The sequence below is a fragment of the Schistocerca cancellata genome, chromosome 6 (genome assembly GCF_023864275.1).
Source record: "Schistocerca cancellata isolate TAMUIC-IGC-003103 chromosome 6, iqSchCanc2.1, whole genome shotgun sequence".
In the NCBI taxonomy this organism is placed as follows: domain Eukaryota; kingdom Metazoa; phylum Arthropoda; class Insecta; order Orthoptera; family Acrididae; genus Schistocerca; species Schistocerca cancellata.
Window position 1 is genome coordinate 36,854,835 of NC_064631.1, and position 14,475 is coordinate 36,869,309.

Consider the following 14,475-nt stretch of genomic DNA (forward strand, 5'->3'; position numbering starts at 1 on the left):
TAACTCGTTCCGAAACATCACTTCACAATATAAAACATACTTGAAAACATCTTCTTCACTGTTAAAGATCACATTTCATAAACTGACTACAACTTGCGTCTTTTTAACATGACGAACAACGCTGGACTCTCTAATAACCGCTTACGCTCCCAAAAATCAGAGTTACAAGTACGTCAAAGATGATAGTGACAAAAGAAAGAATACACATAAGAATAATTTCATTGCAATATATACATTTCGATGTATCGAAGTACCTCTACATTAATGAAATCAAATCTGAATGTTATCACAGAAATATGTTAACTATTTTACAGAAACACAGTAGAATATTGCTGGTATCGAGAGGTTGAGGTGAGGTGCCGTAATGGTTACGTAATTCAAGTACCGTTACAAAGTCCAACACTGGGTAAGCAAAGAGTAGCGATGGGAAAAGCAGACCGGTTAAAACCGATACCGGTATTTTAGTTTTTAATAACCGACATCTGTTTGGTCTCGGTTGTTAAAGGTGTTTTTTAAACATCCAATGAAATACATAAATATCAGTTAGCCAAGCATCAGTGCTAAAATTTTTCGTTTTTAAATAAGCTTCTTTTAAAAAAGAGTAATTTTTATTAGGAAAATTTGCATTGGTTTGAAATATTGCTTCATTACAGAAAATGGGAGAAGCGATCAGTGTTATTTTAATAACAATGCCGGCAGAAATGAGCAACAAACACTGCTGAGACAGAGATGTACCTGTTGCCGTGTGTCATGGCTTAAAATACGGCTGTGCGAGCAGTTCGTAAGACTTGCCACCACCTGGTCTATGCGGCACTTCCTCGCTGTCGGCTCCGGACATCCGCTGGATTGAAGAATGCCACCAACTTTAGGCTGGAAATTTTTTTACGATGTGAGGTAGCAATGAAGTACAATGGTTATTTTTTTAACGTCTGTCTGCTACTTGTATGAAATAATGAAAGAGGGGGAAATTTTGGTGAAGGTAATAAATTAAGAACTTAACGTTTCATTCACAGTGTACAATAAAAATACAAAGTACCAGAATCAGATTTTCACTCTGCAGCTGAGTGTGACCTGATATGAAACTTCCTGGCAGATTAAAACTGTGTGCCGGACCGACACTCGAACTCGGGACCTTTGCCTTTCAAGAGCAAGTGCTCTACCATCTTTTTTTTTTTTAATCTCATTTTGTTCGTTGATCCATTAACTCATTTTTTTTTCTTACAGAGGACAGCTAATCCTCTGACCGAACACGCGAGTTAACCGTGCCGGCAAGCATCGGAGCTAACCAAGCACGACTCACGACCCCTCCTCACACCTTCAAAAATGGTTCAAATGGCTCTGAGCACTATGGGACTTAACATCTGTGGTTATCAGTCCCCTAGATCTTAGAACTACTTCAACCTAACTATCTTAACGACATCACACACATCCATGCCCGAGGCAGGATTCGAATCTGCGACCGCAGCGGTCGCGCGGTTCCAGACTAAAGCGCCTAGAGCCGCTCAGCCAATCCGGCCGGCCTCACACCTTCAATTCTGCAAAGGCCTCGTCTCCTACCTTCCAAACTTCACAGAAACTCTTCTGCGAACCTTGTAGAACTAGCACCCCTGGAAAAGAGGATGTTGAGTAGACATGGCTTAGCCACAGCCTGGGGGATGTTTCCAGAATGAGATTTTCACTCTGTAGCGGAGTGTGCGCTGATATGAAACTTCCTGGCAGATTAAAAGTGTGTGCCGGACCGAGACTCGAACTTCGCACCGTTGCCTTTTGCAGGCACGTGCACTACCATCTGAGCTACCCAAACACGACTCACGAGCCCTCCTCACAGCTAGAAGGTAGGTGATCTGCTGCTTGTGTCTACTTACTATGCTTTTGCTTGTAGCCATTAGAAACCCACAAAGTAACGGAAAAGCAGAGGTCTTTAACATCAGTTTCTATCCTTTAACGTGACTATTCGTAATGCCCAAATAGTGATATCGTTCTTAATTACAGCATGATTTTTGAGCAGAGTTTAAAAAATTTAGAATCTGAAGGTGTATAGTGTTTTATTTATTATCATAACAGTTGTTATTGTATATATCTTAAACTAAAAGAGTTAAAACGCCGAAAAGATTGTCAGCCGAAATATCGAGGCAAGAAGTCGTCATCCGGTTGCAATCCCGAAACTTCATGGAATACTCTTTACGCCGGGAAAAGTTCGCTCCTATAGTTCCGTAGTGAAGCAACAGCAGAACTCCATTGTGACAGCGAGCGAGTTGTGTAGGCGGCAGTTGTGTGAGCTGATCGCGTCGCCTGGTCAGTTGTGGGCGTTTGCTTATTATGCTACTTGGACTAAGTCGCACAAAGTTGCAGAGAAACTTTCGTCTACAGTCGCGGGTCAACGGAAAACTTGTTATAATTGGCAGAAGACAGCATAACGAGACTTAATTATTCATGTAGCGCCACAGTGCATATTTTTATTCATACTTTTATGCTCTCGTACTCTACCCATGTATATGAACATGATCAATGGGTAACCACTACTTGCAGAAAGCAATCGTAACTACACATATTGCCTATGGTCAAGATAGAAACTGAATTAGTTGTCCACTTATGTTTCACTTCTGTTTGCCAGAAATTGTATTTTTCCGTTTATTCGGCACAACAGCCTAGTGTAGAGAGAGAGAGAGAGAGAGAGAGAGAGAGAGAGAGAGAGAGAGCGGAGAGAAGCAAGTAACAGTCCTCCACCATTGTCATAAATATGCAATGCAGCTTAAAGTGTACTTCAGGGCCGAAACTGCCCCCACACTCACGGTTACCCCGGTCTGGGGATGATGGGAGGAAGTGCGACGGGCGGCTCGTAGTGACTCAAATTGTTCAAATGGCTCTGAGCACTATGGGACTTAATATCTGTGGTCATCAGTCCCCTAGAACTTAGAACTACTTAAACCTAACTAACCTAAGGACATCACACACATCCATGCCCGAGCCAGGATTCGAACCTGAGACCGTAGCAGTCCCGCGGTTCCTGACTGAGCGCCTAGAACCGCCAGACCACCGCGGCCGGCTCGTAGTGACTCAACGGCTGCTTCAGAACATTGTTAGAAAGACAGTTAGCTTCTGTCCTTGCCCCAGTCTAAAGTAAAACGAAATGTCTCCCTCTTGCAGACGCTCTGTCGACATAGTGAAATTTCGTTAGGGCGGTGGTCGCAGTCTCGTCAAAACTTGCTTAGAAAATAGATACTGCTCAGTGTCCATTACTGTCAATGGTGTGTAGCTAGAAATTTTTCCAAAAATTGAAGTTAGAATTTTAGTAAAATGACAGTCTGCTTTCTGCTTCCCAGAACGACGGGCCACGTACACTAAGATGGGTCCCAAACGCTGTTTAAGTGGCGAGCACAGTTCGCGTGCACACTGTTACAAATACTGAAAATTATTTGCTGAGATTCAGGCAGCAACGCTTTTCCGCGGTATAATTCAGGAAGCGTGGGGTCTGTTAACTTTGCAGCGGTAATTGTTTTCGTAACTGGTGACTGCAGTTAGCTGTTTGATTTGCAGGGTGACTTTGCATCTTTGAACGGTATCTGCTCTTCCGAGTACACTTTTCAATAGCACTTTCTGAAATGCTGTTCCCTTGACAATTGACAGTATTCATTACGCGATCCCAAAATAGGTACCAAAATCGGTGCTAAATATAATTGATTCTTTAATGTAGCATTCATTGTCATCTTGTTGAAGGTATTTCCACTTGAATGCACATTAAGGGAAATAGACAGCATGTCTTATAAGCGTGCATTTTCATTCAATAGTTAGACGCCGCCCTTAACTAATATGTGGTGGTGTGTGGTGATTGACATGGGTACTTCATGCATGATAATTAACTTTTAAAGATTGACTTAAACCAGTTAACTTCAGATTTAGTAAAACATTGTGTGTTGCGCTAGTTGTTCCACAAGCTTTTAAAAGTAAATTTGTATAATTGCATAGGGAGCTACGCTCCGTTTTCCGATCACAGGGACTTCAATCTTGAATCTTAGGTGTATAGGCTATAATATGAATGCTGCTTAAAATATATATATATATAAAATAGTATTTTATTTATCACTTGTGCTGGTATCATAGCTTCTGAAATGGTAAAATGCTGCATAGAAAATTTTTACTTCCTGAGTAATGAATTTTCATTCCGCCATCCAGCGTCAGATTCTCATCAGTCTAACAAGGACGTTGACCGACAGCATTGTTTAGAGGCCAGTGACCGATCTCAAAATTACGCAGTTTGCGTAATTGCCTTGCGCGAATACTGACAGAAAATATCGGTAAAAGAGATCTCAGGGAGGCGGAAATAAATTGATGAAGTAAATGCCGATTGAACACTAGAAGCGTTCGACTGTGGGCACCAAATAATTCATCGGCAACTCTCCTTCGCTGCAGCCTGAAAAAGTTGTAAAATGCTACATAATAAATAGAGAGGTGACATTAATGGAAGAGGAAAAACTTAGTGTAGGTCTTGTTATGTGGAAGCCTCGTCAGAGAGGTCCACCGTATGAGCGTCTAGGGAAGTTATTCCAGTGGTGGTTTCCCGTTGTCTGCCACTGAAGATGATGAAATGATACTGAGGACAACACAACACCCAGTCCATGAGCGGAGAAATATCTCCGACGCAGCCGGGAACCGCACCGGGCCCCTTGGCGTGGCAGACCGCCGCGCTGACCACTTAGCTATCGGGGCGGACAATAGAAGAGGGAAGTAGGCTCTTAATTCAAACACGGGTTTTATAATAAAATTAACGAAGGTCTAACTATGTATCCAAAAGTTACAGATATGAGAGCGACACTTACATTTTATGAAACAGCCATCGAAAGGGAGAGAGAGAGAGAGAGAGAGAGAGAGAGAGAGAGAGAGATAGCTCAAAGTCCATGCCTTTATATAGCCCAAACCAAATTATGGCGAGTGCCTTCAACTCTCTTTACACGGCATAAGTTTCGATATACAAATATCTCAAAAAAAAAAAAAAAAATACATCCCTCATATTAGGTCATGGCCTTTTCTCCTTACTTTACAGATTTATTTAAACAGAGAAACTTTATTCTTAATCAATTTTAGCCTTAATTAAGCGTTTCGAGCATATTATATTAACTATTTGAAATACAATATTTCAGAACAACTAATACCACAATAAATCCACCACACAATAGAAATGCAAGGGGTAGGAGAACTCACGTACCTCTCCCAGTTAATTTCATAGCGTCATTCTACCTTTTCGCCAACGGCCATGCCGCAATGGTAACACCGGTTCTCGTCACATCACCGAAGTTAAGAGATGTCGCGCTGCCCTAGCACTTGGATGGCTCTCCATCCTGTCTGCCAAGCGCTGTTGACAAGCGGGGTTCACTCAGCTCTTGTGACGCAAACTGAGGAGTTACTTGATGGCGAGGTCGCGGCTCTGGTCTCGTAAATTGACATACGGCCGGGAAAGGCGGTGTGCTGACCACATGCCCGTCCATATCCGCATCCAGTGACGCCTGTGGACTGAGGATAACACGGCGGTCGGTCGGTACCGTTGGGCCTTCTACGCCCTGTTCGGACGGAGTGTAGTTTAGTTCAGTTCAGTTTTCTAGCTTTTCGTTACTTCCAGTTTCTGCACCCCCGCTTTGCCTGCACCAATGGCGGGGACCTATCACGCCAAGCCCTCGGCATAGCCCTCGATCTCCCTCGTATTACAGCTTCAGCCTGCCTGTTGTTGAATGTTTTGACACAGCCTCGAATTGGAATCGCTCCTGACACATCTACCGGGCCGTCGAGCCGTTGCCCACTTGGCTGGCAGCGAGGAGACCCCGCGGTATTCGTTATCTGCGGCTGTCGGAACCTCGGCGGAACGTGTCCCGCGGCAGGCAGTGGCCGCGGATAACAACGGCCGGTCGGTATCTGGACACGCGACGCCGGGCTATGCCAGGACACGGCGGCGCGGCGTGGCGCCCGGCCGCTATCGCCGGTTGCCCTGCGCCACTTGCGCGCTGCCGCCCCGCTACGTCAGCAAATTACAAAACAAAGGCACGCGACGCCGCCACGCCAGGCGCACCACTGCCGGCCGGCACGCGACCCAACCCGCGTCCTTCTACTCTCCTCCGACGAGGCGGCGGGTAGCGACCGTAAGTCCGACGCACTTGCAACAGTGTTAGGCAAGTCAACGGTACTGCTTTAGAGCACATCATCGATGTAGTGTTGGCAGAAGAGCCAACACTGTGTTGCAAGAGGAGGCCGAAATGCATGCGTCAACTCACGCAGGTGGCGCTAGGTCGGAAACAGGATACGTAATGAATGCTATAAAGAAAAGTACGTAGCTGCTGGAATACTTAACTTTAATCCATCATTTGTATACAGAATTCTTGATGATACAAGTGAGACTCTCTCTAGAAATGGTTAATGGCGCCTTGCTAGGTCGTAGCCATGGACTTAGCTGTCCGCACCTCGTGGTCGTGCGGTACCGTTCTCGCTTCACACGCCCGGGTTCCCGGGTTCGATTCCCGGCGGGGTCAGGGATTTTCTCTGCCTCGTGATGACTGGGTGTTGTGTGCTGTCCTTAGGTTAGTTAGGTTTAAGTAGTTCTAAGTTCTAGGGGACTGATGACCATAGATGTTACGTCCCATAGTTCTCAGAGCAATTTTTTTTTTGACTTAGCTGAAGGCTATTCTAACTATCTCTCGGCAAATGAGAGAAAGGCTTCGTCAGTGTAGTCACTAGCAAAGTCGTCGTACAACTGGGGCGAGTGCTAGTACGTCTCTCAAGACCTGCCGTGTGGTGGCGCTCGGTCTGCGATCACTGACAGTGGCGACACGCGGGTCCGACATGTACTAATGGACCGCGGCCGATTTAAAGCTACCATCTAGCAAGTGTGGTGTCTGGCGGTGACACCACAATCGACATCCAAATTATGGATAGCCGATAGTAACCAACCCAAAATATCGGTTTCTTCAACATCGACGATAAATTGTTAAGGGGGGTAGGACGTCAAACGGGTCGACTTGGAGCAGGAGGGGCACCACACGACCTTTTAATTTCCACTGTCTATACTTTTACAAATAAATTCATAAAACTATGTCAGCACGACCAGGAGGGATTCAGAATTCACACTCTCAGCAATGTAAGTTCCAAAATATATCAAAATAATTTTTTTTTACGAGTGAAGTTTCATCATTTTTTCACATACTATTGGCCGCATTTGTCGCTATAGGTACACTTTTCTTTATAAGTCAGAGAGATACTTCGATGAATTTTGAACAGCATAAAAACCATACTTACAGGTTTATGAAACTCCAGAATTTTCCAAATCTATTAAAAACTGTGGTAACAATTGAGATAATTAAACATAAAATTTGAGTTTTTTCTAAACGTGAAGTTTCAAATTTAACAGCTAATTCATTTCTTCGTTAATTAAATAAATTCTAGAGTTTCATACACCTGTAAGTATGGTATGTATACTGTGAAAAATTCATCGAAAAATCTTTCTTACTTATGAAGAAAAGTGTACCTATAGTAACAAATGCAGCCAATAGTAAGCGAAAAAACTGATGAAATTTCACACGTAAAAAAATTTATTTTGTTATATTTTTGAACTTAGATTGCTAAGAGTGTGAATTCTGAATCCCTCCTGGTCATGTTGACAAAGTTTTATGAATTTATTTGTAAAAGTATAGACAGTGGAAATTAAAATGTCGTGTGGTGCCGCTCCTGCTCCAAGACGGCCCGTTTGACATCCTACCCCCCTTAAATTATACAGGGCGTTTGACACTCACAGCTAGGCCTACCTACAAACAGAATTGTAAAACTACCGTAGGCTACCGTAGACCATCATAGGCAAGAGTAGACTACGGTAGTTTTCCTTGTATCCCTGTTCAGTTAAGGTCGTACCCACGTTAACTATACATTAGGTGTGTTGCATAGCTATCGGGCATTACTTCATAATGATTTCTTACTTTACATACGTGATAAATTTGTTGTGTGGGAACCTAGAAACGGTGGAGAGGCTTCGTCTTCCCATACCCCTGAGTGGTTCACAACCCCACCACAGGCCGCAGCAGTCCACGCACCACACCTCTGCCCCACACCAAACCAGGTTTATCGTGCGTTTCGGCTCCCAGTGGACCACTCCCCCCCCCCCCAAATCCCCCAGGAACGTCTCATACCAGACGAGTGTACCCCAGATGTTGTCGTGGTAGAGTAATTATGGTGCAGCATACGTGGAGACAGTGTTTGTGCAGCAATCGCCGACATAGTGTAACTGAGGCGAAATAGGGGGAATCAGCCCGCATTCGCCGACGCAGATGGAAAACTGCCTAAAAACCATCCACAGGCTGGCTGGCACACCGGATCTCGACGCTAATCCGCCGGGCGGATTCGTGTCGGGGACCGGCACGCCTTCCCGCTCGGGAAGCAGCGCATTAGAACGCGCGGCTACCCGGGTGGGCTGATAAGTATATTACCACACTTCCCTAGAGACCGGGAGCGGTAAACCATCTAGAAACTGAACGAGGATACGAGGTGTGTCTAAAAATTTCGGTGAATTGTATCGGACAAGAAACAAATGTTCTTTATTACCCTTCAAAATACAGGGTTATTACAAACGATTGAAGCGATTTCACAGCTCTACAATAACTTTATTATTTGAGATATTTTCAAAATGCTTTGCACACACATACAAAAACTCAAAAAGTTTTTTTAGGCATTCACAAATGTTCGATTTGTGCCTCTTTAGTGATTCGGCAGACATCAAGCCGATAATCAAGTTCCTCCCACACCCAGCGCAGCATGTCCCCATCAATGAGTTCGAAAGCATCGTTGATGCGAGCTCGCAGTTCTGGCACGTTTCTGGGTAGAGGAGGTTTAAACACTGAATCTTTCACATAACCCCACAGAAAGAAATCGCATGGGGTTAAGTCGGGAGAGCGTGGAGGCCATGACATGAATTGCTGATCATGATCTCCACCACGACCGATCCATCGGTTTTCCAATCTCCTGTTTAAGAAATGCCGAACATCATGATGGAAGTGCGGTGGAGCACCATCCTGTTGAAAGATGAAGTCGGCGCTGTCGGTCTCCAGTTGTGGCATGAGCCAATTTTCCGCGGGCTACGCGTGAAACTTGCCCGCACGCGTTCAACCGTTTCTTCGCTCACTGCAGGCCGACCCGTTGATTTCCCCTTACAGAGGCATCCAGAAGCTTTAAACTGCGCATACCATCGCCAAATGGAGTTAGCAGTTGGTGGATCTTTGTTGAACTTCGTCCTGAAGTGTCGTTGCACTGTTATGACTGACTGATGTGAGTGCATTTCAAGCACGACATACGCTTTCTCGGCTCCTGTCACCATTTTTGTCTCACTGAGTTCTCGAGCGCTCTGGTGGCAGAAACCTGAAGTGCGGCTTCAGCCGAACAAAACTTTGTGAGTTTTTCTACGTATCTGTAGTGTGTCGTGACCATATGTCAATGAATGGAGCTACAGTGAATTTATGAAATCGCTTCAATCATATGTAATAGCCCTGTAGTTGCCACCACCTACAATACACTTTGACAACGTTCGTACGTCTTCTGGAAACTATCAGCAAAGACCTCCTGTGGAATCGATCGCATAACGGGTATCACACGATCTCTGATCGCATTCACGTCACCTTTCATAACCGCCTTCAAGAAAGAAGTCCACAGGAGCCAGATCAGAGGAGTACGCGGGGTGTTCAAGAACAGTTACCATCCTCTGCGCCAGGAACTGGCTTACACTGATCGCGCAGTGTGCAGGGGCATTGTACTGGAACAGCATCCAATTTGCAGTCCTGTGCAACTCAGACCGGCAGGCCGGTGTGACCGTGCGGTTCTAGGGGCTTCAGTCTGGAACCGCGCGACTGCTGAGGTCGCATGTTCGAATCCTGCCTCGGGCATGGATGTGTGTGATGTACTTAGGTTAGTTAGGTTTCAGTAGTTCTAAGCTCTAGGGGACTGATGACCTCAGATGTTAAGTCCCAGTGCTCAGAGCCATTTGAACCCACTCAAGCCGTACCCACCGTATACGCTGTGGCAATCTGTTCAAAACCGACTGGTAAAGTTCAACATTAATGGTTTGCCCTGCAGGAAAAAATTTCTTGTGGATCATGCCGTTGTTGTCGAAGAAGGCGATCAACAGTGTCCTCACCTTGGATTTTTGCAGACGGCTTTGTTTTGGTGGCGGGGAAGACGGTGAACACCATGACACCGACTGCCGTTTTGATTCCCCATCGAACGGGTAGCATCAGGTCTCAACTCCCGCGATGATGGTGTTCAGAAGCAATGGATCCTGCTCTCACATGGAAATGAAATCACCAGCAGTTTCCATCCGTTTTGCTTCCTGCTCGTCTGTTAGCTTGCGCGGCACAAATTGGGAGCATATCTTCCGCTTACCCAAATTATCGCGGATGATCGTGTGCGCTGTGTCCTTGCTAACGCCCAGTTCCTCCGCAATCAACGTGAGAGTCCGTCGCCGATCTTGTGCCAGCATTTGTCACACATTCTCGATCTTTTCTGGGGTTCTGCTTGTCTATTGTCGACCTGAACGTGGCTCATCCTCAGTTGCTTCCTTCCCTCCATGGAAGCGTTTAACCATTCGTAAACACATTATCTGCTCACGGAATCCTTCCTGTACACCTGCACCAACATTCCGTGTGTCTCCGTTGCAGTCTTCCCCAATCTGTAGCACAACTTGATTTTCACACTTTGCTCCATTGCACTTTGACACTTCCTCCCACACTACGTTCATCTGGTCGCGGTCTTTTTATACAGCTAGTCATACGAAGTGCAAGCCGTGTATCGATTCTCCCCAAGTCTCTGAAGACCCATGCGCCTGCACGCACACATGCGCCAAGTTGCCGTTCGGATACACCTTTAGAACATTTTTGTTCTACGTATTTATTCTTTAGTTTGTTATTTAAAAATAAGCGGTACTTATAGAAAAGTCGAAATCGTCAATGTTTAATTCATGGTTTATTCGAAAATTGTTGATTTGTAACGTGAAACAAAAGGATGTTGTAGTAAAAACAAGGAAACAGTACGGATTCACCATACAGCTCTAGAAAACAATTTCCCCAACAATAAGGTAATATAAAGAAAACCGCAAAACAACCGTATATGATACATCGCTTCAATACTTAGTCGAACTTAAATAAAACATGTTTCTGTTATTCGATAACAACTTCGGCATGTATCAACAACAACAGCAAACTCTCCCATTTGATCATGATGGAGATTGTTCTATTGAGTACAAAATAAAAACAGTTATATTATTCAAGACAGACACAAAAACAACGTCATTTATCCAACTGACGTTAAAAGGCTACAAAATAAAAACAGTTATATTATTCAAAACAGACACAAAAACAACGTCATTTATCCAACTGACGTTAAAAGGCACAACCTCCAATGTTAAATTCGTGGGTGAAACATCAGAAGTATTTCATATTCATATTGGTGTTCACCAACGAGATTGTCCCCGTCTTCTGCTTAACATGGTTCTGGAAAAATTTCTGCCGACATGGGAAAAGGAGATAAGGGAATTTAACTATGCATTAAAAAGGAGAAGAAAATCAATGTGAAGTATCCGGCTTTCGCAGACGATCTTACCATTCTAACCAACAATAGAGAAGAAGCCAAACTTGCTGGTTGGTTCAAATGGTTAAAATTGCTCTGAGCACTATGGGACTCAACTGCTGAGATCATTAGTCCCCTAGAACTTAGAACTAGTTAAACCTGACTAACCTAAGGACATCACAAACATCCATGCCCGAGGCAGGATTCGAACCTGCGACCGTAGCGGTCTTGCGGTTCCAGACTGCAGCGCCTTTAACCGCACGGCCACTTCGGCCGGCCTGCTGGTTGGTGGCCCCTTTAATAAGACCTTGCACATTCAATACCACAACTATTATAAGGACGGGAAACGGGAAGGCGAATCATGGCTGGTAGTCATACTTTGTACAATGCAACGTTTACTTAGTATAAGTTCTTACTGAACCATAAAATGCATATGAAATCATTTAAGAAACAACTAGCAAACACAGTATTGCTGTGGCTTCGCCACACTTAACAAAAGCTTACAGCTGACAGTACACTTCCTATCAGAGTGGGCCAGCCACTTAATCGCATTTGATTGCTACACGGTCAAACACGGCCCAAACAACACTTAAAACTCACGTGGTTAACCACAATTCACAAGAGCATGGATATGTAACAGTAGCAAGAAAGATTGCCATGAAACAAACTCAGACTACACTTTAGGTGACTACACACTGTAGCTTAAATAGAGATGTGACATCGACTGAACAAGCACTTTGGACTGTCTGTTACTACAGAGACAGATCACTGCAATAAGCCCAAAATTACATGACAATCGAGAGAGAGAGAATTTAATTAATGTTCACCTGCCCTGTTTGCTAACGTTTACTTAGTTGCAGTTCTACTTTATGTAACCCAAAAAATAACATTTGTTTTAACATCAGAAAATCAGGTGTTGACAACACCATTTTACGTGTCAACAGCTACGGTAACACGCAGAAGAACTGATATAACTCAGTTAGATCCGACTCAGTATTTTAGACTGACCGTTTCCTAAATTTATACTGATTGCAAATGTCAATATACGGCTGTAAATGAACCTCGTCAGTGTTTCTATCCTTATGGAATAGTTTGTTCCAGGCTAAAATCTGTTCCTCTGTCCTGAATTGTAATCGGAATCATAAGCCACTGTTACTTCAGTACTTAGTAACTTACGTTATTCGAAATCTGTTTCACAGTTTAGGCGCAGTCAAATGAAGACGAAACAGATGGGAAAACAGTACTTTAAACATTTATTTCAAAAGAAATCGCCATCACTGTTAATGCATTTATCCCACTGAGTAAAGACGGTAGGCTGGTCCACACATTGACAAGCTTGTTTCGACTACGGTGCAGAAATTTCGCTGGGAAGCCGTTACACATACTACATATATTCCCCTATCTCTCCCCGTGCTATTTACATACTTTTGGAGGCAAATATTTTTCCATAAAAGCGTTGACCACTGTGTCTCACAGTGGGATAAATGTAATAACTATTATTTTTGAAATAATAAATAGTTTCAGCAAGGCTTGGGAACCAGCCTTGGGACTAATTAAGATGCTTAGCAAATATATCGATATGTCGACGGATGAGAACAGAGCAACTATGTCGACGCTAACATCGACACCTACGCAAGTGTCTCCCCGACTGATGACGTGCGCCCTCCGGCCCGGCAAGAACCGCGGAGGGAACGGCTTACGGTGGGGGGGGGGGGGGGGGGGGATATAATGGAGGAGTCTTGGAACAGCTTCAGAACCCTAACGGGGCAACGCCAGTCACCCACCAACACGGTAATACACTCCTGGAAATTGAAATAAGAACACCGTGAATTCATTGTCCCAGGAAGGGGAAACTTTATTGACACATTCCTGGGGTCAGATACATCACATGATCACACTGACAGAACCACAGGCACATAGACACAGGCAACAGAGCATGCACAATGTCGGCACTAGTACAGTGTATATCCACCTTTCGCAGCAATGCAGGCTGCTATTCTCCCATGGAGACGATCGTAGAGATGCTGGATGTAGTCCTGTGCAACGGCTTGCCATGCCATTTCCACCTGGCGCCTCAGTTGTACCAGCGTTCGTGCTGGACGTGCAGATCGCGTGAGACGACGCTTCATCCAGTCCCAAACATGCTCAATGGGGGACAGATCCGGAGATTTTGCTGGCCAGGGTAGTTGACTTACACCTTCTAGAGCACGTTGGGCGGCACGGGATACATGCGGACGTGCATTGTCCTGTTGGAACAGCAAGTTCCCTTGCCGGTCTAGGAATGGTAGAACGATGGGTTCGATGACGGTTTGGATGTACCGTGCACTATTCAGTGTCCCCTCGACGATCACCAGTGGTGTACGGCCAGTGTAGGAGATCGCTCCCCACACCATGATGCCGGGTGTTGGCCCTGTGTGCCTCGGTCGTATGCAGTCCTGAATGTGGCGCTCACCTGCACGGCGCCAAACACGCATACGACCATCATTGGCACCAAGGCAGAAGCGACTCTCATCGCTGAAGACGACACGTCTCCATTCGTCCCTCCATTCACGCCTGTCGCGACACCACTGGAGGCGGGCTGCACGATGTTGGGGCGTGAGCGGAAGACGGCCTAACGGTGTGCGGGACCGTAGCCCAGCTTCATGGAGACGGTTGCGAATGGTCCTCGCCGATACCCCAGGAGCAACAGTGTCCCTAATTTGCTGGGAAGTGGCGGTGCGGTCCCCTACGGCACTGCGTAGGATCCTACGGTCTTGGCGTGCATCCGTGCGTCGCTGCGGTCCGGTCCCAGGTCGACGGGCACGTGCACCTTCCGCCGACCACTGGCGACAACATCGATGTACTGTGGAGACCTCACGCCCCACGTGTTGAGCAATTCGGCGGTACGTCCAC